Source organism: Alligator mississippiensis, chromosome 11 (assembly GCF_030867095.1).
Source record: "Alligator mississippiensis isolate rAllMis1 chromosome 11, rAllMis1, whole genome shotgun sequence".
In the NCBI taxonomy this organism is placed as follows: domain Eukaryota; kingdom Metazoa; phylum Chordata; order Crocodylia; family Alligatoridae; genus Alligator; species Alligator mississippiensis.
The window spans coordinates 56,174,427-56,199,409 of record NC_081834.1 but is presented as its reverse complement, the minus strand read 5'-3'; the positions used below and the strand labels follow the sequence as shown (position 1 = coordinate 56,199,409).

Sequence of the window (24,983 nt, the reverse complement as noted above, 5' to 3'; positions counted from 1 at the left end):
CCAGACAGGAAAACCTTGGGTGCCAGGATTAGCACATCTGCAGCAACTGGCAGCCATAGCCGACCCCTGTAAAGGACTCATTTCCCCAGCAAAGAGAAAGATTAGAAAGAACATAGTTATAAAAGCCATATCATAACAAAAAAATCAGCACAAACAGTATAAACAACCCTGCAGCTCCAGTAACTGGTCTTCCGGGGCATGTTACAGTCCCAAAGTGCTCCGTTTCGGCTGGTCCGAAAGAGTCTAAAGGATGCTGTACTTGGAGTTCGGTGTTCTTTGGGCTGGACAGGACCCCAAAAGGGTGACAGTTCATTAGTAGATTTTGGTTAGTTTGAGTTTTATATTATCTAATGGGCTGCAGGTCCAGGAGGTGTTTGTTTTTATTTTTTTGTCTGCTTCTGGCCTACCCTTGTCGCGGTCAGGTGGGCGTGTGGTGCTCCTGCGAAGTCCGCAGTAGTCTTCTTCTGACTTCCCCTTTTCCAGGTTGGGGAAGCTTGCATTGGAGCCGATCCTGAGCTCTGGTGAAACTTCTCTCTTCTTCGTATGAGAATCCAGTTGTCTTTTTCTGCTACCTTTACGGCAGTGTGGGAGGCGAGGAGGACTTGATACGGTCCTTGCCACCTTGGTTCAAGGGGAGACCGTTTCCAAGTTTTTACGTACACCCAGTCTCCAGGCTGGATGCGATGTGCAGGAACATCGGCAGTTAAGGGTTGGCTTAAAGCAGCATACCTATGGAGAAATTTTAACTGAGACTGTAGAGATAAAATATAAGAGGTGAGTTCTTCATTGCCTAAAAGAGAGGAGGTGTGAGCTGGTAGTAAGGGGGAATGTTGGGGAACAGGGTGTCCAAACAGCAGCTCATAAGGGCTGAGCTTTAGTTTTCCCCTGGGGGTGGTTCTGATGGACATAAGAGCTAGTGGGAGAGCCTTAGTCCATTTTAACCCGCTCTCAGCACATAGCTTTCCAATCTTTTGTTTCAGGGTCTGATTCATTCTCTCTACTTGTCCAGAGCTTTCTGGGTGCCAAGGGTTATGGAATTTCCATTCTATTCCTAGGCAGCTGGCCAGTGTTTTATTTATGTCAGCAGCAAAATGTGATCCTTGATCACTTTCAATGGTACGTGGTGGACCAAACCTGGGTACAATTTTGTTAAGGAGTATTTTTACTACTTGTTGCACTGTGGCTCTTCTGGTGGGGAAGGCTTCTACCCACCCCGTGAGTTGATCCACGATTACTAGGAGGTTTTTGTACCCATTGTCTTTAGGCATATCAGCAAAATCTATTTGTACTTTCAAAGGGAGTATAAGCCTAAGGGTGGGCTCCAGGGGTCCTGATTTTTTCCCTTTGATATTAAACTTTTGCATATACTGCAGTGTTCTAAAAGCCGTTTTGCTTCCTGGTAGACTCCTGGTGCATAGTACAGCCTATTAGTGGTAGCAGCAAGTTTTTCACAACCCAAATGTTTGCTTTGATTGAGTTGTTGTAGATAAGGTCTAAGGGCTACTTTAGGCAGCACTATCCTTCCGTTTGGCAATCGCCATATTCCATCTTCTTCACAGGTGGCTCCTGCCGCTTTCCATCTTTGTTGTTCTAAAGGCAGTGCAGACTCGTACATTTTGGGCTCTAGCAATATTCCCAAATATGCCTTTGACTGAGGAATTTGAGTTTGGAAGGCTAGGGCAGATAGCGGCTGTAGGGCTGCTTCCTGGGCTGCTGCATCAGCAAAGGCTTTGCCTTTTGAGACTTGATCTCCCTTTTTGGTGTGGGCTGGACAATGCATTACAGCTATGGCCTTTGGTGACATTATAGCATGTAGGAGATCATGGACTTGTTTGGCATTTGCTATTTTAGTTCCAGAGGCTATCATAAATCCTCTTTGTTTCCACAATTGTCCAGTGGCATGACAGATTCCGAAGGCATACTTAGAATCAGTCCAAATATTTACAGAGCGGCCTGATGCTAATTGACAAGCTCGTGTAAGGGCAGTAAGTTCGGCCACCTGTGCGCTCAACTGCCCAGGCAGTGGTTCAGCTTCAAGTACTTCAAACAGAGTTACCACCACATAACCTGTTTTTCTAACCCCATTAACTATTTTTGAAGAGCCATCTACATAAAAAATTAAGTCAGGGTTGTCTAAGGGTAAGTCACTGAGAACTGCCCTGGGTTTGTCTGAAAATGCTGCAACTTGAAGGCAATCATGGGAGTCTGGCTCACCGTCGTTGGGTAGAGGTAATAGGGTAGCCAGATTCAGGGTATTGCATGTTTCTATGACCAGGTTTGTGGCCATTAAGAGTGTGGTTTCATATTTGTTCATTCTTTGATGAGAAAAATGTTGAGTATTTTTCTGGAGGAGGAGGAGGGCCACCGCATGTGGGGCCTTTAGGATAAGGGGGTATCCGAGGACTAATTCCTGGGCTTTCTCAACTATTGTTGCAGCTGCTGCCACTGCGCGAAGGCATCCCACTCCCCCCTTTGCCACTGGATCCAATTGTGCAGAGAAGTAAGCTACTGGGCGTTGGGTGGTGCCTAAGGGTTGGGTAAGTACCCCAGAGGCTACTCCTAGTCGCTCATGGACAAAAAGCGTGAAAGGTTTTCGATAATCTGGTAGCCCTAGGGCAGGAGCAGAGGCTAGAGCTGTTCTTATATTGCTGAAGCTGCAGGCGGCTTCATGATCCCAAAAGACTGGCTCTTCTGCATTTTTTGTGGTAAGCTGCACAAGTGGCTTAGTTAACTCTCCGAAGGCTGGGATCCAATAGCGACAGAACCCTACCATTCCCAGCAGACCTCTAACCTGACACTTTGTTATAGGTTTAGGGATATTTAGAATGGCTTGGATTCTGTCATCACTAAGGCGTCATTGGCCTGGCTCTAAGACGTGTCCTAAGTATTTAACAGTGGATTTACAGAACTGAAGCTTGCTTGGTGACACCTTGTGACCCTTGGCGGCTAGCGCAGTAAGCAAGACGATGGTGTCCTGGTAGATGCCTCTGATGAGGTAGAGCATAAGAGAAAATCATCCACGTATATTAAGAGGGATGAGGAGTTAGGAAAGGTAACATCTTGCAAATCTTTGTGAAGAATCTGAGAAAAAATGCTGGGAGATTCTACATATCCCTGGGGCAACCTTGTCCAGGTCAGTTGAGAAGAACCCCAGGTGAAGGCAAAAAGATATTGGGATTCAGGGTGGATGGGGATGCTGAAGAAAGCTGAACAGAGGTCTACTACTGTATAAACAGCAGTGTCAGGGGGTATTGCAGTTAAGATAGTATTGGGGTTAGAAACAACAGGATGTCAAGGAATGACATACTTATTAATTTGTCTGAGGTCTTGAACAAAACGCTAAATGGGCTTCCCGTCTGGACCAGGCTTAGGCTTTTTTACTGGAAGTATGGGAGTGTTACAAGGGGACTGACAGGGAATTAAAATTCCTTGTTTAAAAAAATCTTCAATTAAAGGCTTAAGTCCCTCAATTGCCTCTGTTCTTAAAGGGTATTGGGGTACTCTAGGTGGTTCGACATTGGTACGAATTAGAATTTTGACAGGATCTGCAGATTTTAACACTCCCACGGAGCTGGAGGTGAGGCCCCAAAGTTCTGGGGTACCTTTTCTTTTAGAACAAGGGGAAGAGACTGCAAGCTCGAGTTCTCCGTAACTGCAAGCGCTGTAGCTAGCATAGGGATCTGGGAGGACGGAAACATTAGGGTAATTCCGTTGGGTGAGCAGTGTATGGTGGCTTGTAGCTTGCAAAGAAGATCCCGTCCAAGAAGGTTTACAGGACCAGTTGCTAGAAGAAAAGAGTGTTCTGCTGAAAGGGGGCAAACTTTGATGTTTGTGGGTTGAGAAAGTGAGCAACGGAAGGGTCTACCTTCGATTCCCATAACTGTGACTTGTCTTCCACTTGGTGAAAGATGTCCTTTGGAAATACTGGAAAAAGTTGCCCCTGTGTCTAGCAGGCACTTGTAGACGTGTCCTCCTATTTCTAGGGGTATCAGAGGGTTTTGAGCGCTGCAGTTTAGGGTGACTTCTTTGGGTTGGACAGAGCATAGTTGCAAAAGGTGGCATGTAGAATCTCCCTCATCACGTCAGACGTCAAATTGGTTTTGAGCAAAATCTGGGGTAACAGTAGCGAACGGAGGGTTCTTAAACTTTCTGTTTTCAGGGTTATCACTTGGGGACCTTTTTGGTCTTAGTTTACACTCTCTCTTCCAGTGTCCTTCCTGTTTACAGTAATGGCATACATTGGGCCCATATGGTTGGTGGGTGCAGCCCGGTGGTCTAGGCGCAAAGGGCCTCGGGGCATATTGTTTCCATAGGGATTTGACGGCTGAATTACTGCTGCCAACATGAGAATGTTGGATTGGTCTTCCCTTTGTTTTTCTTTTTTCTTCTCTTCCATTAAAGGTTTTAGTAGCAATGGCCAAGATTTCGGCCATGGATTTGCCCTCAACACCCTCGGTGTTATGTTGGAATTTCTTTCTAATATCTTCACTAGCCTGACTTATGAATACAAGTCTTAACACAGGCAAAGTGGCAGGTGACTCGGGGTCCATGTTTCCATGTTGGCACATAGTTTTACAGAGTCTTTCAAAGTAGTCTGAAGGGTGTTCTTCTGGACCCTGAACAACACCTGTCACCTTGGACCAATTTGCAGTTTTATCTCCTGCCTTTTTTAGTCCTTCTAAGATACTTTCCTTTAGCATTTGTATTGCATTTTTCCCTTCTTCCTTGTTGTAATTCCAATTTGGATCTTGCCTAAGTACACCATTAAGCAAGGGGTGGTTTTGATCGGCTAGAAATTGGTCAGCATGGCGCAACACTTGGGTTCTCTCATCTGAGGTTAAGAGGCTTTCGAGAAGTTGCATGTTGTCTGACCACGAGGGAGGATGGGTCATGAAGATAGTTTTAAAATGCCTTAGGACTATTTCTGGATCGTCTCTAAGTCTGGGAGTATTTTCTTGCCAATTTAAGAGGTCAGTGGTGGTGAACGGAGTATGTGTCCAGTGACTGATAACTTGGCCATTATCACCAGGTACTGGGTACTCTCAGGGGAGCCAGAAGGCTAGAGTTAGGTACTCATTGTCGGGTATTATTACCTATGGGAGTTAAATCAGTGGTCGGGGAGGTTGAGTCTGGAGAGGGATGCCTTGATCCATCTACAGGCTCAGGACTTGGGCGGTCGCCGGGAGGCAGTCAGGGTGACACCTCCCCATGATTTCCCGAGTTCCCTGCTGGCACAGGAATGAACAGATCAGGTGGGATTAATGGTGGGGGAGGGCCGGGAGGTTGGGACATAGGCCTATAGTCATCTTCTGAATAAGAGGGCGGAGTGGAGGGTTTGGAACATTGTAGAGGAGCTAAAAGCGGGGAGGTAATAAGGGACATTCTTTTAAATCGTTTGGTAGCGGCATTGTCCCACAGAAACCAATAGTCCATCTGACCGGGCCGGAGGTTCGCCAAGATTTTTCGCAAGGCAGTTAAATGAGTCGGGTCAAATGATCCGTTTTCTTGCCATCGTCTTCCTGAATCCAGCTGGGACGTATACGATGTCCAGTTAGTTAAACAAAGGTAAAGGCTTCCTGCAGTTTATTTGCTCGAGCAAAGACAATAAGCCAACAAGGAGGCAAAATGGCCCCGACTAAAAGGCGGGGTGTTCTTTTATGCCTTTTTGTAAAGAGTAAGGCATCAGCGGTAAACAACATTTCCATATAAGGTAACACCAAACCCACATCTGCGCATTTTCCACTAAACCTGGTACTTTTCCACAAGCGGCGGTTACAAAAGTAGGTCAGCAAAAACTGCAATGCAATAAGCTGTCCTTGAACTCTTGAACCTTTGAACTCCCCGAGTACGTGACTGCTCCACTTTAGGGTGATGGCTTCCTTGCCCATCACAGGGAGATGCTTAATGATCTGGGAGCTCTGAATGTGCTTGTTTGCCTTTCTCTGAGGTGTCAGCCTTTGGAAGTGTTTGCCTGGCACATGCTCATGCTCCTTAGGTGCCAGAAAACCCCACGGTTTCCAGCTGGAGGGCCTTGCTCTTCCTCTCAGGGTCAAACCAATCATGACACCTGAGGTCAAGCAGGGGCTCTCTCCCCAGGTCTGACTGCCCTGGTGCAGGGGCCGTTCCAGGGATCCTGAGTGTCTGTGGAACAGCTGCTTGGCTGTGGCAGCAGGGGTAGGGCAGTGACAGGGCTCTTGTCTCTCCTCCTTCCACCTCTGGCACATTGCATAGCAGGGGTGTTGCTTAATTGTAAATAAGCCCAGTTGGGTACACAAGCAGTAAGCAAAGCGCTCTTAAGTATTTAAAAGCAAATATTGTTCAAAGCACTGTAGAAGAGAGGATGACAAACAAACAACTAAGCATCCCTGTGTGATATCTAGAAGCTGACGTTAGTTGTTGAACATTGACCTTTGTGACCCTTCTTTTGGTCTCAGAATCAGGACTGAAAATATTACAACATCAAGACACTTTACAGGCTAAAAATCAAAAATAAAAATAAAGAGAGCAAATGACAATTCTATAGCAGAAAAAAGAGCTGCACAATTACCTCTGACAAAGTCAGTGGCTGCAACGTACCAAGATATGCATACAATGAACAAATACAACTCCTATAAATACAAGGCTGATGGGTCCAATCTGTATGGAGAGAGAAGGCAGGTCATAGGTTGTAAATATATAAAGTACTTAAGAGAACTAGTTGTCATAGACAAGTCTCTCTATAAGCAATTTCACATTTTATTAAATAAGAGCTACTATGAGCAGGTCCATCATGTTTATTTTGAACAGAGAAACAGTTTAAACACTAAGAGTCCCTATTCTTCCTGCAGAACTGAGTGTCAGTTCTAAAGGCAACAACTGGGCAAACTTTATGGAAATGGGAGACTCGTCCCCAGCTTGTTCCTGAGCCCATATGACTGAGGGGAAGCAAACCTCGGGGGACTCCAAACCTCAAGCCTCTAGGCTTGGGCCTGCACATAGGATGTCTGCCAAAAGATTTGGAAGTATTTGAAGCCCCAGGCTGGGGTGGAGGATACTTGCCGGTAGCTGGGCCACATATGGTTCTTGGGCGATTCAACGGATTTGGACCCGATCTGGCTAATTTGACCCGAGACATGAACAATTTTCCTTAAAAAAAAAAAAAAAAAAAAAAAACCAACCAAAAAATGACAACAACAAAAACACCAAAGAGTGTATACTTACCTGTCAAGGGAAATACTCTGACCAAGGTAACACAATTAATATGGCACTATGTAGTGGAGGGGGCACCCTTGTCTGCTTGAGGACAGGACTCCCTACAAGAGCCTCATAGTTAGCTTCCCACTGGCCAGCTTCCAGTAGGAGAATCTCAACTACATGCCAACTTCATGGAAATGGGAGATTCCTCCCTAGCTTGCTCCTGTGGCCATGTGGCTGAAGGCAGGCAAAACCTGAGGGCATCTGAACCCCAAGCCTCCAGGTTTGGGCCTGCATGCAAGGTGTCTGCCAAAAGATGTGGAAATATCTGAAGCCCCAGGCTGAAAAATCTTGGGTGGAGAATACTTGCCAGTAGTAGGGCCACATCTGGATCTTTAACAAATTCAAAGGATTTGGAATCAACTTGGCTGATCTGACTAATTTGACCTGGGACATGAAAAATTTCCTTAAAAACCCCCCCAAACAAAACAGAAAAAGGAAAATACACTAGAGAGGTGTGGCAGAAAGTCTGTGCATTCCTTTTGGTGGTGACAGGTGTCAGGACCCTGACCAGAGAAGCAGTCCTCTATGGGCACTGGACCAAATAACAAAGGGCCCTAATAGCTCACTTTGACCAGTTCATTTCCTGCTTCAGGCATGCCCTGTGGAAAGCCAGGAACCTGCTCAGGAAATTCTGTGACCACGTAGGTGGCTTAAAAATGGCTTCGTGTGGTGAAGGAGGCACCCTTGTCTGCTTGCAGGCAGGACTTCCTCATAGTTAGCTTCCCACTGGCCAGCTTCCACTGGGAGGATCTCAGCTACATACCAACTTTATGGAAATGGGAGACTCCTCCCTCACTTTCCCCTGTGGCTGTATGGCTGAGGACATGCAAAACTTGGGGGCATCTGAACTCCAAACCTCTGGGCTTGGGCCTGCATATAGGATGCCTGCCAAAGGATTTGGAAGTATCTGAAGCCCCAAGCTGAAAATCTGGGTTGGAGGATACCTGCCGGTAGTAGGGCCACATGAAGCTTTTGAATGCTTGAAAGGATTCCAAACTGATCTGGCTAATTTGACCGGGGACATGAACAATTTTCCTTATTTAAAAAAAAGTTGTATTAAAGTGGGGCCCGAGTGAAATATACTGGTGCTACAAAGAGACAGAAGAGGATGATAGGAAACAAACAGCAGACCTTATGTGGTGGAGAGAGGACTGGCATAGACTTTTTAGAGGCAAGCCCTCTGAAAAGACAGTGGGTGAAAGCACTGGAGTGGTGATGGGTGTGCGGGTGTGAACCGTGTAACAGGACTAAAATAGTTTAACTGCCAAAGTATGCTTTGGTTTGCCAAGCGAACCACAGTGGTCACTTGACAGTTTGTTAGAGGTGTAAGTGTATGCAAAAAAACTCCCCCCCCCAAAAATAAAAACCTAGCTATCAAAGGAAAAGAGAAAGGAAAAAGAAAAGCTAGGCATCCAGAGGCCCCCAATTAGCCCAGGCCCCGCTGGCCCATGCATTAATCCACCTATGTAGAATGGAGCCTTTTGAGCGCACACAGAAAAAAAAAAAAAAAAAGTATATGGCAAGCATAACTATGCAAGATCTAACAGAAACCACCTCTGCATGAATAGCAAAAACTGTGCTTACAAATCTACATAAGCTCTGATTAGGTGTATAAAACATTAACAGGATGTATAGCCCATGGTCTGGCAAGGGACCCCAGCCCATAAAGGAGGAGGAGGAGGAAAAAATTCACCCAAACAACAACTCCCATGATTCAGTAACAATTTCTGAATCAAAAGTTTTCATACACACACACAGAAATTAAAGCTTTACACTGAACCAGTGACAAAAAGAAAAGAAGCCAAGAATTCCAATTCTCAATCTTTCATCCTAACAACCGAACTCCAGAAAGGAAAAATAAGATGTCACCCTGCTTAAGTCATTATTGACAAGATAAGTAAGTGTCAGCCCGAATTCCTGCACCATCAGAAACTTTTACAAGCACCTCTTTTCCCACCTAAAGAAAAAAAAAGATTCTTACCACAACACCTGCATTTTTTATTGCAAGTGGAAGTCCTAGAAGGCCAGTTCCAATGTTTCCTTTGAGGAGATGTGCAAGTGTTTGTACAAATCTGAAATTTAAAAAAAGGGTAAAAGTCAGAGTGTAGGCACTGAACAACAGCAGACTGTTGAAAAAAATTTAGCTTAACAAAACGTGAAGATAACTTCATGCTTTAACAATTTCAAGATAAGTCTTGGAAAAATAAAGGCCTGACAGAGGAACAACTACGTTTTGAAACTATACTGTTTTTTGCCTATTCTGTTTTAGAATCAATGCCTCCCTAAGTAGTTGTCGAGCAACCATGAATGTACAAAGAGATACTTGAGAAAAAAAAATTTAGAATTTTTTTTTTTCAGGATTCATGTTAATTGAATATTATTTTTCAGGTCTACTGTGTTGTCCAGTATAACCGACATTGTCTTCCAAGAACTTTGATTTGTCCTTAAAAAAAGACTTACCATATTTCAGAGTGTATGAGCTGAGGTTTGGAGCCAAAATATTTACTGGGGTGCACCGATAGAGATTTTGGGGGCTGATACCAATAGTCAATATTTATGGAGGTGTATCGACTGATACCGATCCGATTTCTGATACAGCTGCCTTCAGCTGGTAAGTCTGTTGTGGTAGAAGGGGAGGGAAGGGGCATGGGGGGGGTGCAGATCAACGCCCCCCCCACCCCCCCAGGTGAGGGAGGGAGGAGGCAGGGGCAGGCACTGCCCAGGCTGAGTGGGGGCATTGGACAGAGACACAGCTTGGGGGGAGAGGGCGGTTTCCACCGCTGCTTGCACCCTGGGAGTGTGGGGGAGTGTGTGCCCCCAGATCTGCGTCGTGTGGGCGGGTTGGAGCCAGCGTTGCATGGCTCTTCTTGGCCAGGCTCAGGGTAGGCACAAGCGGCGTTGGAGGAGCAGCAGCCACCCCAAATTTCACTGCAGCTCTGCTCCAAGTGCCATCACTGCCCCTAGCCGCCTGGCACAATCTCGACTCTTCCAAGCGCATGGGTGGAGGTGGGACATGAAGTCAGGCTGCGCCTGGCAGTGTGGGGCTGGGAGCGGAGCTGCAGTGAAATTTGTGGTGGCTGCCGCCCCATCCAGCACCACCGGCCCCTGCTCCAAGCCCAGACCCCACTGAGAAGAGCTGCTCAGCGCTGACTCCAGCCTGCCCCCTGTTCCATGTAGAGCCAGGGGACACTGCCCCTGCCCCCCCGCCATCCCAGGGTGCAAGCAGTGGTGGGAGCTGCCCCCCCACCCCCCCAGGCCAGGCCAGGCCAGGCCACCATCCCGTGCCCACCCCAGCTGCCCCTCCCTCCCTCGCCCCAGGGGCATTGATCTGCCCCATCACTCCCCTTCCCTCCCCCCTCCCCTGCCGACTGACCAGCTGGAGGCAGCTCTCCATGATGCCGGCGTTGCACTGTGATGCACACAACATGGGTATTTAATCAGCCACGTTATCAACCCCATTAGGCCGATATCCTATACAGCAAATTTTCTTTATATCGGTACTGATCTGATATTGGACTGATGTATCGGTGCACCTCTAATATTTACCTTTACATTTCCACCTCATCTTAAACACTGTATCAATACTTTTGACTCCCACCCCAGTGCTGCCCCAGCCTGGAGCCAACCCGATCCAACCTTCTTCACCTACCGACAGCGTCCCTGTTGCTGGAGGCCATGGGGCCCAGGCCCAGCCCGAGCACAGCCTGCAGGCCTTGCCGCCACCATGGAGACACTGCTCAGCTGGGCGTCAAGCCCAGCCCTGTCCCCTGCGAGCAGCGCTGTTGGGGCCATGCCAGCCGAGCCCTGAGCCTGGGCCAGTCCCCTGGGAGTGGTGCCAGGCTCGGTGCTCGGCTGGCGCAGCCATATCCCCGGTGAACGGCACTGTGCTTAGCACTTGTCTGGTACAGCCCAGGTAGCACCACTTGCAGGGGATGGGGCTGCACTAGCCGAGCAGCAAGCCCAACCCTGTCCCCTGAGAATGGCACTACAGCATGTGTTCACTCCCCGGGTGCCCGGCCCACAGTGAGGGCACACAGGGTCCACCACATATTTCTGATCCAAAAAGTTAGGTAGACATATACACCAGATCTATGAAACTCCCAACTTTTTGGATCAGAAAAATGGGGTCAACTTATACACCGTGTCAACCAGTACATTATGAAATATGGTGCTTGTTTTCTGAACAACTCAAAACAGTTTATGCATAGTGAAATAATTCCAGATATCTATTTCATCACTACTGCACTGTCACATTCTGAAAAAAAGGAGGGCCTGCTGAAATCAGGCCTGTATCGGGGGCTGGTCTCCAAAAACACCTGTAATGAGAAGCACTATAAAATATACGCACAACTGTTTTTTGTGCTCTCCAGTATGCACTATTATATATAGTGTCTATAAGAGTATAGCGTGTATATATTTAAAATAGTATTGTATGCATAAATATACACACACACACACACATTATAAATACATATAACATCATAATAAGTATGTAGTATACATAAAGTGTGTGTATACATATATAAACAAACACTATAATGTGGTATAATATACATATATTATAGATTATTACATATATAAATTACAGTTCACAGGAAGAGAAAAAAAAAGGATTAAAAGTAAGGGATTACATTTCCAAAAAACAACTTAGAAGTATTGTGTTTTAAGGAGATGAAATTTAGAACAGTACATACGTAATGCCCTCTTGATTATCAAGTTGGTAATGCTTCTCAACCGGCAACAATTCATTTTCATGCTCTTCCTCCGAGATGCTGTCTGAATTCTGTTCTTCAATTAATGTCTTCATTACTTCCATGTCTGTGTAACACATTAATAAAACAGTTTGGTTTTATAAACAAGTTTAGGAATATTATGTAAATCAACATGTTTAAAAAAACAAAAAACAAAAAACTGGGTTTGACCTATTTGAAATGTCATGAACTTTACCTGCAAAGTCACTAAGAGCAATTTGCTATAGTATTCACATATATACTTACACCGTATACTTTAAAAAAAAAAATAAAATAAAAAAAATATTGTTCATCCTCCTCACATTCAGCCTGTTTTGTGATCAGAGGTACAGAACTGGTTTTGTTCATTACCTTTAATAAGATTAAATTCATCAACACCATTTTCATTGTGGTTTACATCTTAATGATGCAAACATCCTCAAGACTACTTATTTTACATGCTAATACAGCATATTGGAACGTGATCTGACATACTATAGTTACACAATGGCTTGTTCATCTACATCAGATTCACCCTAATGGCATCGTAAGTAATCATGTAATAAGAGTAATTTAGAGCTCTTACCCATGGCCTTCTGCAGCCCCCATAGCCAACCCATGCTTAGGGTGCTTTCAAAATGGAAAGGTGGGACACATGCCCACCTATTCCCACTTCCCCACTTGCCAGTGGCACGGCCAGACCAGAGACAAACAGAGCCCACAGGAGGTGAGGGACACTGCAGGCTGCCTGCTGTGGGGTCGGGACTCCCTGCCCTGCTGCCCTCTCCCTGGGACCCCACACACCGCCATGGCAAGACCCGCCCGCCTGCCCAACAGTATAGGGAGGGGGTGGGGGGGCACAACTGTGAGCCACCACTGCCCCCGCTACTGCCATTCCCCCAAACAGCCCCTTGCAAACTGAAACTCTGCCAGTCCGCAAGGGGGAACTTGCTGTTTCCTGCATTTTCCCCACAGTAAATGGAAACCCGGATCCCTGCACGATACTGGAGTCTGGGACAAATGCCATCCCGGAGTCATTTAGCCTGGGACTGGGAATTAATAGTCACATTTCAGGACTGTCCTGAAGGCTGAGGCCAACCAGGTCGGAGCCAGAGCTGGAGCCCCAAGGGGGCAACATAGGTGACCTGAGGCTGAGAGGGCCAAAGACTGCACCCAGAGGGACAACAGGGACAGACAGACACTGAGAGGGCTGGAGTATGCACCCAGAGGGGGCAACAGGGGCAGGATGAGGCTGAGGGGGCTGAAGCCTGATCCCAGAGGGGACAACAAAACCTCATGGGCCCCTTGAGTACCCCCATGACCTCCTTTCCTCCCCTATCAGCCACATCCAGTCTTACAGTCTAAAACTAGAATAAAAAAAAACAAGCAACAGCTTTAACTCAAAGTCCCCTCACTAGATCATCATACCAGTACCGGACCATCTTCCCACTTTCCAGCTCTCCCAGCCCTGGGAGTACGTGCCATGGCCTGCAGCTCCCTCTCCCCACCAGTCTAAGCAGGCAGAAGCTCCTATTCCTGCAAGGTTCAGAAACCCAGGCTTATAGCCCCTGGGCTTCTCTCGCTCCCAACAAGCTGCAGGTGTGTCCTCTCATCTTAATGGGCAGCTTACTGCACCTAGGTTGCAATTGCTCCTTTTCCCCCCTGGAGCTAACTCCAGTTCAACTGTCTGGGGCTCTTTCTGCTGCAGTCTCTCTCTCAAAGTAGCAGGAACTCTAGGCTCCCTGTTATTCCTCTCTAGCAGGCAGCTTCACCTGAGGTTCATCATATCAGCCCAGGGGAAGGGCCTTCTGAGCCTGGTGTTCAAATACTTCCAGCATCTCCTTCAAGGGACTCTACACCCAGCCTAAAGGAAGCCTGTCTGAGCTGTTATAACTAGATCAATTAAAGTATCTTCCTGCTTTGTGAAGGCCTCCCCTTCCCTGTTAGAAATGCCAGAGCAACTACCTCTGGCAAGCAAAAACTCATTTCAATCCTGTGTGCCTGCCATGCTGTGATAAAGGGATCCCCTATGAATAAGGCAGAAGATTGTGGAAATACTCTTTAATCCCTAGTATTAGAAAAAAGTCTTCAAATCTCTTTTTGCAACTGGGAACATTTCAATTTGCACTAAATATAGCTGCACTTTCTATCCCTGCCCATAAAGTGTATGATATGCTAATTAAGCTGAATCTTCTCAGTAATATTCTCTCACCTACATGTTGCTGCTGCTTGGCCTCTGCAGACATTTCCTAACATCTGTCCTAGAGCTGGCATGAGCATTTCTACCCTTAACCTTCCAACGGTCAGCTCAGCCTCTTGGGACCAATTGTAAAATTGCTGGTCTCGTCATCTTGGACAATCTTCTACTGCCACTAGTGCATATCAGAGAGTATAGTCTCATGGGGTAGAAGTGGAAAAAAGAACTTTTCTTTAACCCACACCCAGTGCTAAAAGTTTGTGTAGTACCTGAACTATAGGTTCCAGTGTAAGGTTTAACATTTTAACTCATTCAGCACTGGGTCATCAGCAACCGAGTTAAAAGGCTCAGGCTATAAAAACATTGACATTTTACCCGTGACTAAACTTGCCTGTCCTTCAGTCACAGGGACTAGCCAAGGGGATGAGAGCCTCCAGTCCCCCTGGATGTGATTGATCTGGCCCCAGTCCTGTGTCTAACCCCCTCCCCATGTTCCTGCTTCCCCAGAGCTGGTCGAGAGTGGGCCGGAGACAAGCCTGCGTGGCCTCGCGCTGCCTCCTGACCTTGCAACTCCTGGCACTGCAGCCACTGCCAGCCCCAGCAAGCTGCTGCATCAAGGGCTTCCTTCCTCTTAAGGACCAGGGGGCAGGAAACCTTCCTCAAGCCAAGAGCCTCTGGAAACCACAGCTAGGGCTGCACGGGAGGCTCTTAGGGAGGGAGGCAGGCTGCTGCTATGCCACAGAGCTTGCCCGTGTCTGTACCAGCCCTGCCACTGGTTCAGTGATAGACTCCAGCCACAAGCATCCTTGCTTCTCCCATAGCTCCCGGCCTTTCACAGCCACAACCACCAGTATGGCCACAACCGCAACTTCCTCTCGACCCAAGACAAATGGCAGTATATACTGTTGCAAAAGCCCTCTGGGCATACAGGTCCCTTCCCTCTGTTCTTTTCAGATGTCCCAGCTCAGCATGCTCAACCCCTGGCCCATGGGTCGCATCTGGCCAACGGAGCCATGTTATAAGCCAGAGGCCCAAAAATTTGGCAGCAGGGAAGTGATGGCCATTGACATAGACACCACTCCCCTGCTGCCAAAAGCAGAACATGCTCAGTAAAGAAAACCACCGATGACATTGTTAAAACACAACCAACATGGAACACGAATATAAAACACGTCACTGACATGGGGTAAGCATACTGATAGGAACCTACCCCTTCTTTTTTTGTTATTCTTTTTCTAATCTTTATCAAGGCCAAAACCGTTCCGAATTTTATCAGGTAACACCCAACAGTCAAGTGCCAAAATCTGTCTGAGCAGAGCTCAATTGTCAAGACTGTGGCCCTGCCACCAGGGAAGCATCTTCCCTCCTACACCCAGGGATCTGGGGCTTTAGAGACACCTTGTCATGACTTCTCGTTAAGAGTCCTGGGATCTTCCAAAAATGTATATGCAGATGAGACACAAGACAACTTGGTCTGACTCCATCTCATGAAGGGCAGGGCCACACTTGTCATATGCAACAGCCTAAGAGAGGGCAAAAGATAGATTCTGGGTGAACTGTTTGGGGCTCTGTTTGCCAGGCATTTAAGGCTGGGGAAGAAACAAGAATCAGTACAATGGAAAGAAAGGTGCAGCTCAGCTGTGGGAATGAAGAGGAAGTCAAAATGTATACTCACCTTGCCTTCAAAGAGAGTCAGCACTGGGGGGGGAGGGGGCTGAGTACAACGAAGAGTAAGCACAGGACAGCTATCACGTGTTTTGTGACTATGTATAGATGTGTGATAGCTGTTCTGTGATTATTGTCTGTTTTGTGTGGCACTTGCATTCCCTCTCCATGGGTGGCATGTTGTGTTTGTGACAGTAGTGTTGTTATTGGTGCTTCTGTATGCTGTATTAGTCTTCACCACTTCTGCGTGTGTTGACTGCAGGATCCAGAGATCTATGCACACCTTCTTCTGGGGCTCCAGATGGGAAAAGTTTGCCTGGAAGATGCTGTACAAGGACAAAAGGGCCAGGGGCGTGGGCATGTCAGAGATCCTCCTGTTCCTATGGGCCACGTACATGAGCACAATCTGTAAGCTGGCGACGGAGGTAGACAATAAAACCACGTGTCTCATGAGGTATTTTGCAGGGCACATCCTGAGACACTGGGGGGATCTTCACCCCGACTAACCATAGGCCATGGATCACGGACCCGCCCTGGTTCTACAAGACTTTGAACCAGCGCTGCAACATGTACGGTGTGCAGAACACGGGCCCATCGACCATGAAAAGCCACAGGAAGATCCAAGAGACGGAGAGACAAAGGGACATCACATTGCCCGTGGACCTGCTCCCGGACGACTCATGCCAAGCTGTGTGGGAGCGCATCCACCGCAAGGAGCTGCGCAAAGATCACAGGGACCTAAATTGGCTCACAGCTCACCGAGCTCTCCCAGTGAGGGCCCGGAGACAGAAAGGGACAGTTGGGGAGACCCAGCTGTCGATGGCCCAACTACCATGGGGCCACCAAGCACCTCCTGTGGCTCTACCTGCGCCAAGGAAGTATGGAAGAGGGTACAGCAGTTATGTGAAGCAGTGACCGGCGTCAGCTGGCTAAGCAGCGAGGCCACGCTGTATGGACACCATACACCAGGGGAGCCTATCGCTCTGGTTCGACCAGTTTGCATCCTGTGTCAGGAGCGCCTTGTGGAAGGCCAGGAACCTGCTTCTGTATGGACAAACGGAAGCAGAAGTAGTGGGCTGCGTGAAGATGGCGCTAAGTGACATCCAGACCTACTACCAGAAATTGGTAGCAGAGGACAGAGAGGACGCAGCAAATGCCATCTGGCACAGGGACACATGGCACAGGACCATACAACCCCCACCAAGTGAAGAAGGGAGCGAAAGCAGCGGAGAAGAGGAATAGACAAGTGGAACGGAGGACAGTGACAATGGCGGCAGCAGCAGCAGCAGGTCCTCCAGCAGAAGCTGGAGCGACAACAAGAGAGAGACCCTTTGAGCTGAGTACCTGACCCTGGAAGCGGTGTGAGGATGGATACGAAGGGAGGGCTGGTAGGAGGGACCAGAAAGGACTGAGTTTGTAGCTTGTGTGTGTTGCACGCATTTGCAGATATTGTAACAGGTACGGGTGGCTAGCGGGCCTTTGTACGGGTGCGCAGGTGCAGTTTTCTGTAATGGGATCGGTTTAACCTTTTTGGCATGTAATAGGTTAGAGAGTAGATATATATAACCATATATAGAGAGATAAATATATTTTTACAAAAAAAAAAAAAATCTCCTGTGATTATTACCCATGGTGTTCAGTCTTCCATAGCGCTAGCTCTTTTTGAAATCTGCAGTTAGGCTTTGCCTTTTTTTCCCTAGCAGGTAGAAGGCAGAAAATGCTCCTTCCACCTCTGTCTCTTTGTCAGACCACTGCTTCCAAACCATCCAGTGCTAGCATGGGAGAACAGGTACAGAAAGGCAGGGGACTGTAGAAGCTGAGTGCAAGCTTCTTGGAAAACAAGACCCAATGCAGTTACAAGGAGCATTATGTGGTTTGGAAAACCCTGAGACTTGTACCCACACCTATACATGTACACAGCACCCTGGACAGCCCCTAGAGGCCCACAACAGCCCATGTTCCTGCCTCTCCAGCATCAATTGAGAATGGGCCAGAGCTGAGCTCATGGGACACTGCACTGCCGCCGGAAGCCACCAAGAAAAAGAAGCAGCAGGTGCTTTTCTCCAAGGTGCAGATGCTGGAGCAGCGCTTCTGGCAGCAATGGTACTTGTTGTTGTGCCAACAAGTCTGTCTCCTTTGAGGGGAGCAAAGGGTGGTGGGAACAGGGTGGAAGGATGGGAATTCAGCCAGTGGAGCTGGGGCAGGCAGGCTGAGGCACTCGCAGGGACATGGCTTCAGCAAAGTTATTCATCTTCTAATTTGCCCTTGGGTTTTCTCAGCCTGGCTTTCGCATTGTCAGCTCCATCACTGCAGTCATTGTGAAGGTATCCTGTCGGAGCTGTCAGTGTCCCGAGTCAGTCGGCACGCCGACAAGTACCGCTGCTGCCAGAACTGCTGCTCCAGCTCCAGTGTCTGTGCCTTGGAAAATAGCACACCCTGCTTCTTCTTCTTGGTGGCACCCAGGCTTGCTCAGTCGACATACTCAGCATCAAGGTGCCTTAAGGTATCTATACATCCCTTAAGGTGCCTCAACTATTCACACCTAAATTTGATATCTGCTTTATGCAGGTATCAAATTTAGGTGTGATTGGCCTAAAATTTGCCATTTTAAAGACATATTAAGGGAAATGTGTAGACCCGAACCCTTAACGCGCCTTAAAAAATGGTGATTTTAGGCTAATCATGCCTAAAAGGGGCACGTGTAGACGTGCCCCCAGAATCATAGAAAAGTGGAGCTGAAATGGACCTCTGAAGGTGATCAGATGCTTGTAAACATGTAAGAGGTATAGATTTCCCTAAATTGAAACAGTGGGTTTTTAATTGGTGGGTTTTTAATTGTGTCATTAAAAAACCCACCATTTCAATTTAGGGACTTCTATGACATCAAGTGATGTCACAATACATCACAGCTCCCCATCAGCTCTTCTGCCTCCCCTGCCTGCTCCCACCCCCTGCCACAGGCTCCATCAGAAAAAAAAACAGTGAGGGGCCTGATCTTTTTTTTCCCCCAGAGCCTACCTGCTTCTCCCAGGCTGGGTGCTAGCAGATGGGTGCTGCCTCAGGGGCACCACTGCCATGGAGGGAAGGTCAGGGGGTCCCCCACAGCTCAAGGGCTACTTGGCCCACTGGGAGCTAGCCCCCTGGCCGCTGGAGAGGCAGGTAGGCTCCAGCACCTTGTGCACCACCCCAGCCACCTGGGACTTTCCAGGAATGGACTGGCTTGTCCCGGGGGCAGTGCGGCAAGGCAGTAGGAGGGGAGCTGGGTGTGCTGGTGTAGCATGAACTGAGCTAATGTAGCTAATGTTAACAGAAAGTGTAATAATAGTAAAATATAACCATGTTAGTCTTGTCCTGTAAGCAACTTGAAAACTCCGTTTTGTATCCTTCTGCTTGACATAAGTGAATGAACTCTGCATAGCCTTTATGTATGACTGTGTGTAAAAGGGTGAATGGTGAGAGAATGGCACAGAGATGGGAGAAGAAGATTTACCTGTTAATGTAAACAACAAGGCACCAAATGCAAGTTACCAGTCAGTAAACTAATTAATGAATGGCTGAAGAATCCCTTTGAAGCTCAAGGGCACAAAGAAAATAACAGAAGAAGAAATTCTGCCAGATGGGCAACAAGAATACTCCAAGGCTAAGATAAGCTGAAGACATAAGAAGAACAACCACAAAAAGAGAAGCTGGGTATGGAAAAACCCCAAAGTACTGAAACAAAGGATGCCAATCCCCATAAAAGAACACTTTGAAAATGCCAAGTTGGGTGAGTCTCTTTGTCTACTGCTGTTCCATCAGAGCACAGATGCATCTGTTCACCCCGCTCCAGCTGTTATCTTTAAATCTGCTATCTTCAAATCAACATCATCTACTCAATAATCCTAGGTTGGCCACCCTGGGCTGATATTGAGCAACTATTGCTGGTAATTATATCTAGTTTATGTGTAGATGAAATGGTTGTTTTGTGTATGTGTATGTCTGTGTGTAATGATGTATATGATGATTTGTGTGTGTTTGTACGAATAGTGTGCCTGAACCTCTATGTCTAACTCATGTTATCAATAAATGTGGCACCTTGCCTTATCCCCTTTATAAAGTCTCACTTGTGATTTAAACAATTAGCAATTTGTGTAACACTGGCAGTGGGAGAAGGTAGCAGGGACAATGCATGGGCCACTAGAAGCCCGCCAAGCCCGAGCTTCCTGCACCCCATTGCACTTTATTATGTAGCAAACTAAAATACCTCCAGTGGGTTTTACCTTGCTACGTAACAAAGTAATTTAAAGCGAAATACACTGGCAAAGGTGTACATCATCATGAAATTAAAGAGGAAGACCTTGCCAAATGTGTAAACAACAACGCCATTAAAGCGATGCAAAAGGGCAATTAAGCCACTTTAAACACCAGTTTTGTCACATGTACAAGCACCCATCTAGTCCAACTCCCTGCCTGAAGCAGGATCTGCCCTATCCAAAGCATCCCAAGCAAATCCTTGTCTAACCGATTAATAAAATTACACAGGCCACCCTGTCACACAACCACAAGGCAATCTAATCTGCCACAAGTAAAGTAAGTGGACAACAGTAGTCAATGTCCTGCTGCTGCATGTGTTGTTAAAATACATTCAAGAGATCCAAGGAAGAAAAGGGCACGGCTGAGAAGGTTGAAGGAATCTGACAGTTCATGGAGTGTGACGGCTGAGTACTAGTTCTAAGGATTTGGATAAGAAAAACTCAGAAGAGATTTTGGCAAGAGGTATTTCAGTGGAGTACAAAGAGACTTAACATGACAAAAGCAATGATTTCAAAATAATCCACCCAAATAATCCCAAATTATAGTGACCACAAAAGAAAAAACCCAGCAGGAAGCCAAGCAATTTAAAGCCACTCTTACAGCTTCTAGCATTGCAAAGTACATTCAAAGTGAGAAGTCCCCCACAGTGCTCCCATTAAGAATAAATTCAGAACACTTCTATCCTCCTTGTCATTTACATGAGTCTGTTTCCCTTGCAACCAACAGCACTGCATACGAGCACATAATTCCTGATGCTACTAGGTACTTATGCAAATGCAAGGAAAAGATAAAGGAAGGGAATCAAGGATGATGACTCAAAAAAGTAAGTCCACTGCCTGCACTGCTGCTCTGTCTGCACACTTTAGATTGAGACAGACTGTGGGTACATACTGTCCTCAGGCACAGACCATTAGTAAAAGACAGCAGAAGCATGTAGTTTTTCAGAGGGAGGAAAGGGGCATTTCTGATGGAGGAAGTGTGAAATAATGCTGCTTCATGGCCAACAGGAATATCACATTCCCCTAAAGAATAAACTCTTGGACTAGACAACAGGCTGAATGATGATCTAGGGAGAACAAGGCCTGTGTGGTACACCCCTCTCCTCCCTCCCATTCCACAACTTTTATATCAAAGCAATACAGGTTTGAATAGATTTTGATGGAAGTACAATCAAAGTTTCCATTTCCCCCGGTCATCAATGCTTCATCATCCACATGCAAAGAAACTGCAACTGATCCTTTGTCCCTGTAGCAGGTCAATGACATTTTCTTAGCAAAAAAAGGTTAAAAAAAAAAAAGGTTTGCCCTGGCTCAGGAAACCATGTGTGATCTATTTAATCATCCAAATTAAACATACATCAGTAACAGTTCCACTTCTACAGCTTCACAGTCACCAACAAACAGCTCAACCTTAGGTGTTGATGGAGCCCCTTGCCTGTAGAGGTACTGAGCTTATGCATATATCAGCTTGTATTGCAGGAATGTCCAGAAGCTCTAATCTGTGATCAGGACCCCATCGTGCTAATCACCAAACACATCAGATAAAGAGACAGCTCCTGCTCCAAACAGCTAACAATTTAATTAGAGAATGAGACACATTTGGGCACAAATAAAGCACCAGGTAAGAGATGGTTATGAATAACATAGTAAGCAGGACACACAATACAGCAGCTGCCTTGTCTTTGACAAATGTGGATGAAGACAGGTGAGTTTTAAGGAGCAAGCTGGATAAGCAAAATGTAGCTGCTCCAAGGACTTTTCTTTAAGGAAGCTTTGATGTCATTTTTTTTTCTGAGGGACACAAGGAAAGTGCTAGTAGAGAAAAAAATGACTGAAGGACAATCATCTTTTTTCTGCTGTTCCCCCATCAGGACAACTGAGTGACATAACAGCTCAATCAAAGTCGGGGGACAGACTAACATCTCAAAGCAACATCTTAAGCTCATCTGCTTAGTTGTCTGTCATTCCATTTTGCAATTACCTTTCAGTATTATTCTATCTAACAAGCTATGATAATACAGGTACAACTGCCACAGCTTCAGAATATTCCTCAGGCTGTTCTACCCTTAATCTATACACAAGTCCAGTTCACCCAAAAGAAAAAAGGCAAAAAGTAGCACCACCAATATTCCCAGAGGTAATTTTACCTTCCCAACTCCAGAGCTACTATCACAAGCTTGTCTGATCCTGTGACCTCCTTCTACCTTTCTGTCACATACTACCCAGCCTCAAGACACAGTATCCTCAGTCTCTTTTCGTTCAGAATACTGTGCCCCATTTGGTTCACATGAACTTGGGCACAAGCTCTTTGGCTACACAGTGGCAAAAATCAGAGCTGGACCTGTAATTTTTACCACTGTATCTCTACTGATGGCAGCACTGGTAGAAGCAAGATGTAAGTAGAACATGGTATGTGACTTAATGGTTTTCTATCAACTGTGTTTTCTGGTCCTACTTTGCCAAAGCATTTATGTTACTCTAGTTATTATAAATGTATATATAATATACATGACCTGAGCACATGACTAGTAACATATCAACTTATCAGTTTCCCTTTAAAAAAGCAGGCCAGGTCTACCTAAAGAAGCCTATCCAATTTCCTCTACAGAGTTGGAAGAACCTGACAAGATAGACAGGAAATTTCAGGGGGATGATTTCCTATGAAACAATTTCTGAAAAATCTCATTTTGGGAACAATAACAGTGTTTCCAGAATGACAAATGCTTCCCAGTGCCAGCTACTGAATGAAACCAACATGATTTTTGCCTATTTTGTTTCTGTCTACAGACATAGCCTCGGACACCCTGCTATAATCTCAGAAGTTGAATCCCTACCAAAGGCAGAGTTCTCAACACTTCCAGGCAGCAACTTCATATAACGTAAAAAAAATAAAACAGATATTTTGGAAATTAAGAAGAAATTTGTGTCATGCAAATAAAGATTAGTTGAATGAACTTGAATCAGAACTCAGAATTCCTAATTCAGATTATAAACCCAAAACTCTTATTCAAAGGAAATCGTTTGATTCTTGCATACGTGTCTGCTTTGAATAGACCAGAGGTTCCCAAACATTTTCTTATTGCATACCCACTTCCAGATTTACCAGCTGCCCACATAACCCCACCAGCATACTTTTTATCTCTTATATTAACCCCTTAAATACCAATTATTATAATAAAATTTAAATCTGCCATTATAAAATTTCTCCCACGTAACCCCCAGAGATGTCTTGAATACCCGAGGGGGGTACATGTACCACAATTTGGGAACCCCTGGAATAGACCGTTGCAAAACTGAAGCCTTGAAAATGAAGAGAGCTAGTTAGTTTTGGGACTACTGAAATCACTGTGTACTTAAGTGCTGCTTATAGTACTGCTGTATTAGCTACCCTAAAACAACTTCCCACAATCATGAATGCTTTCACAATTCTTCTTCTTCACTGTTGCTTCTTCACCCTTTCCGGTGAAGTTAAATGTAGTGCAAATATTAAAGCAGATGGCAATGTTTAGTGTGCACTTAGTTACAATGTAAGCCAGCAGTGCTCACACTTTTAGCTCTGCAGGCCAGGTGAATAGTATGGAGCGCCCCCGCCTGATACTCAGGGGCATCCCATTCAACTGGTTAGCCAAATTAACCAGCAGTACAAGACAGACTTGTCACACCTGCTTATAAAGATTATAAAGGCAAGGTAACCTTGGCTACATACAAGCCAAATCTAGATTTTACCAAAAATACTCCTGAAAACATACAATAGTTACATAATTAAAATATTGTTAATTACTTGACTATTATAGTCAGCTAAGGCAGAGGTTGTCAACCAGGGGTAGGCATACCCCTGGGGATACTTGGACTGGTCTTAGGGGTATGCACAGGCGGGTGGAGATGGAACATAGCTACCTCCCAGAAGCAGGGGCCAGGGCAGGCTGAGGGCAGCAGCACCCCGCTGCAGGGCAGGGAAGCTCAGCTCACATGCAGCAGCCACCGCTGCCACACACCAGCTCGGTGAGCTTCCCTGCCCCGCAGAGGGGCACCACTGCCCTCATCCCAGCCTGGTGAGCTTCCCCACCCTGCCCTGGCCCTACTCCTGGGTGGTGGTGGTGCACCATCCGCACATCCCTGCTTCGTGTCTGGCTGCATGCTATCCCTCCCCCTCAACTCCCCCCGCCCCAACCGCCTGCTCGGTGTTTAGCCATGCACTACCTTGCCCCATCCCACTTACTGCCTGGGCTTGGCATCTGGCTGCCAGAGGTACTTATACTAAAAAAGGTTGAAAATCCCTGATCTAAGGAATCTAACTTTCTTCTGCTCTTCTCTGTAAAGGTTTACTGGAGAAACCCTTATCCAGCTGGCTACAATTAAACACAGTAGAACCTGTTCTTCCACATCACATGAACTGCATGAAATTCATCTGAACTTTTGCCTTTAGAAGGAAAAGGCTTATTGACAATGGAAGCAATGCAGTAGAATTTCAGCTTAACTGTGCCAAGTTACTGACAATTTTTACACAGAAAGATTGCATGTAAAAGCATAGACACAAATATGTATGTAATCCTTTAAACCCACATAGGAAGATGCAATTTAGCCTGACACATCACAAATTATGACATATTCTGCAACGTATCTAGCATATGGTAACTTGGACATTTAATGAAATCCCCACTGCACATCTAAGTAAAGTGGAAACAGTGTCCTACTATATGCACATAAGGCTTCTTAAATGCTTCAAATGATAATACACTTATGACACAAAAGAAATAAGCGTTAATAGAGGGAAACTATCAATAATGCTTAAACTGCCTCATATCTAAAAAGTGAGATCTGGAGACCGACTGTAATGAACTTTGAGATAAAGTTCCCTGATCT

General features: G+C 46.2%; 1 long non-coding RNA gene across 2 annotated transcripts; it reads right to left on the bottom strand.

The window, feature by feature from the left end:
* Window positions 1-2,836: 2,836 nt before the first annotated feature.
* On the bottom strand, window positions 2,837-13,523 carry LOC132244136 (uncharacterized). Of its 2 annotated transcripts, none has more exons than XR_009455734.1 (4): window positions 13,395-13,523; window positions 11,931-12,054; window positions 9,218-9,308; window positions 2,837-6,636 (listed from the first exon to the last, which is right to left on the bottom strand). It is a non-coding gene; the product is annotated as an uncharacterized LOC132244136 (long non-coding RNA). The 2 variants fall into 2 exon arrangements; XR_009455735.1 differs by lacking the exon at window positions 2,837-6,636 and adding an exon at window positions 6,656-7,125.
* Between the last annotated feature and the right edge of the window lie 11,460 nt (window positions 13,524-24,983).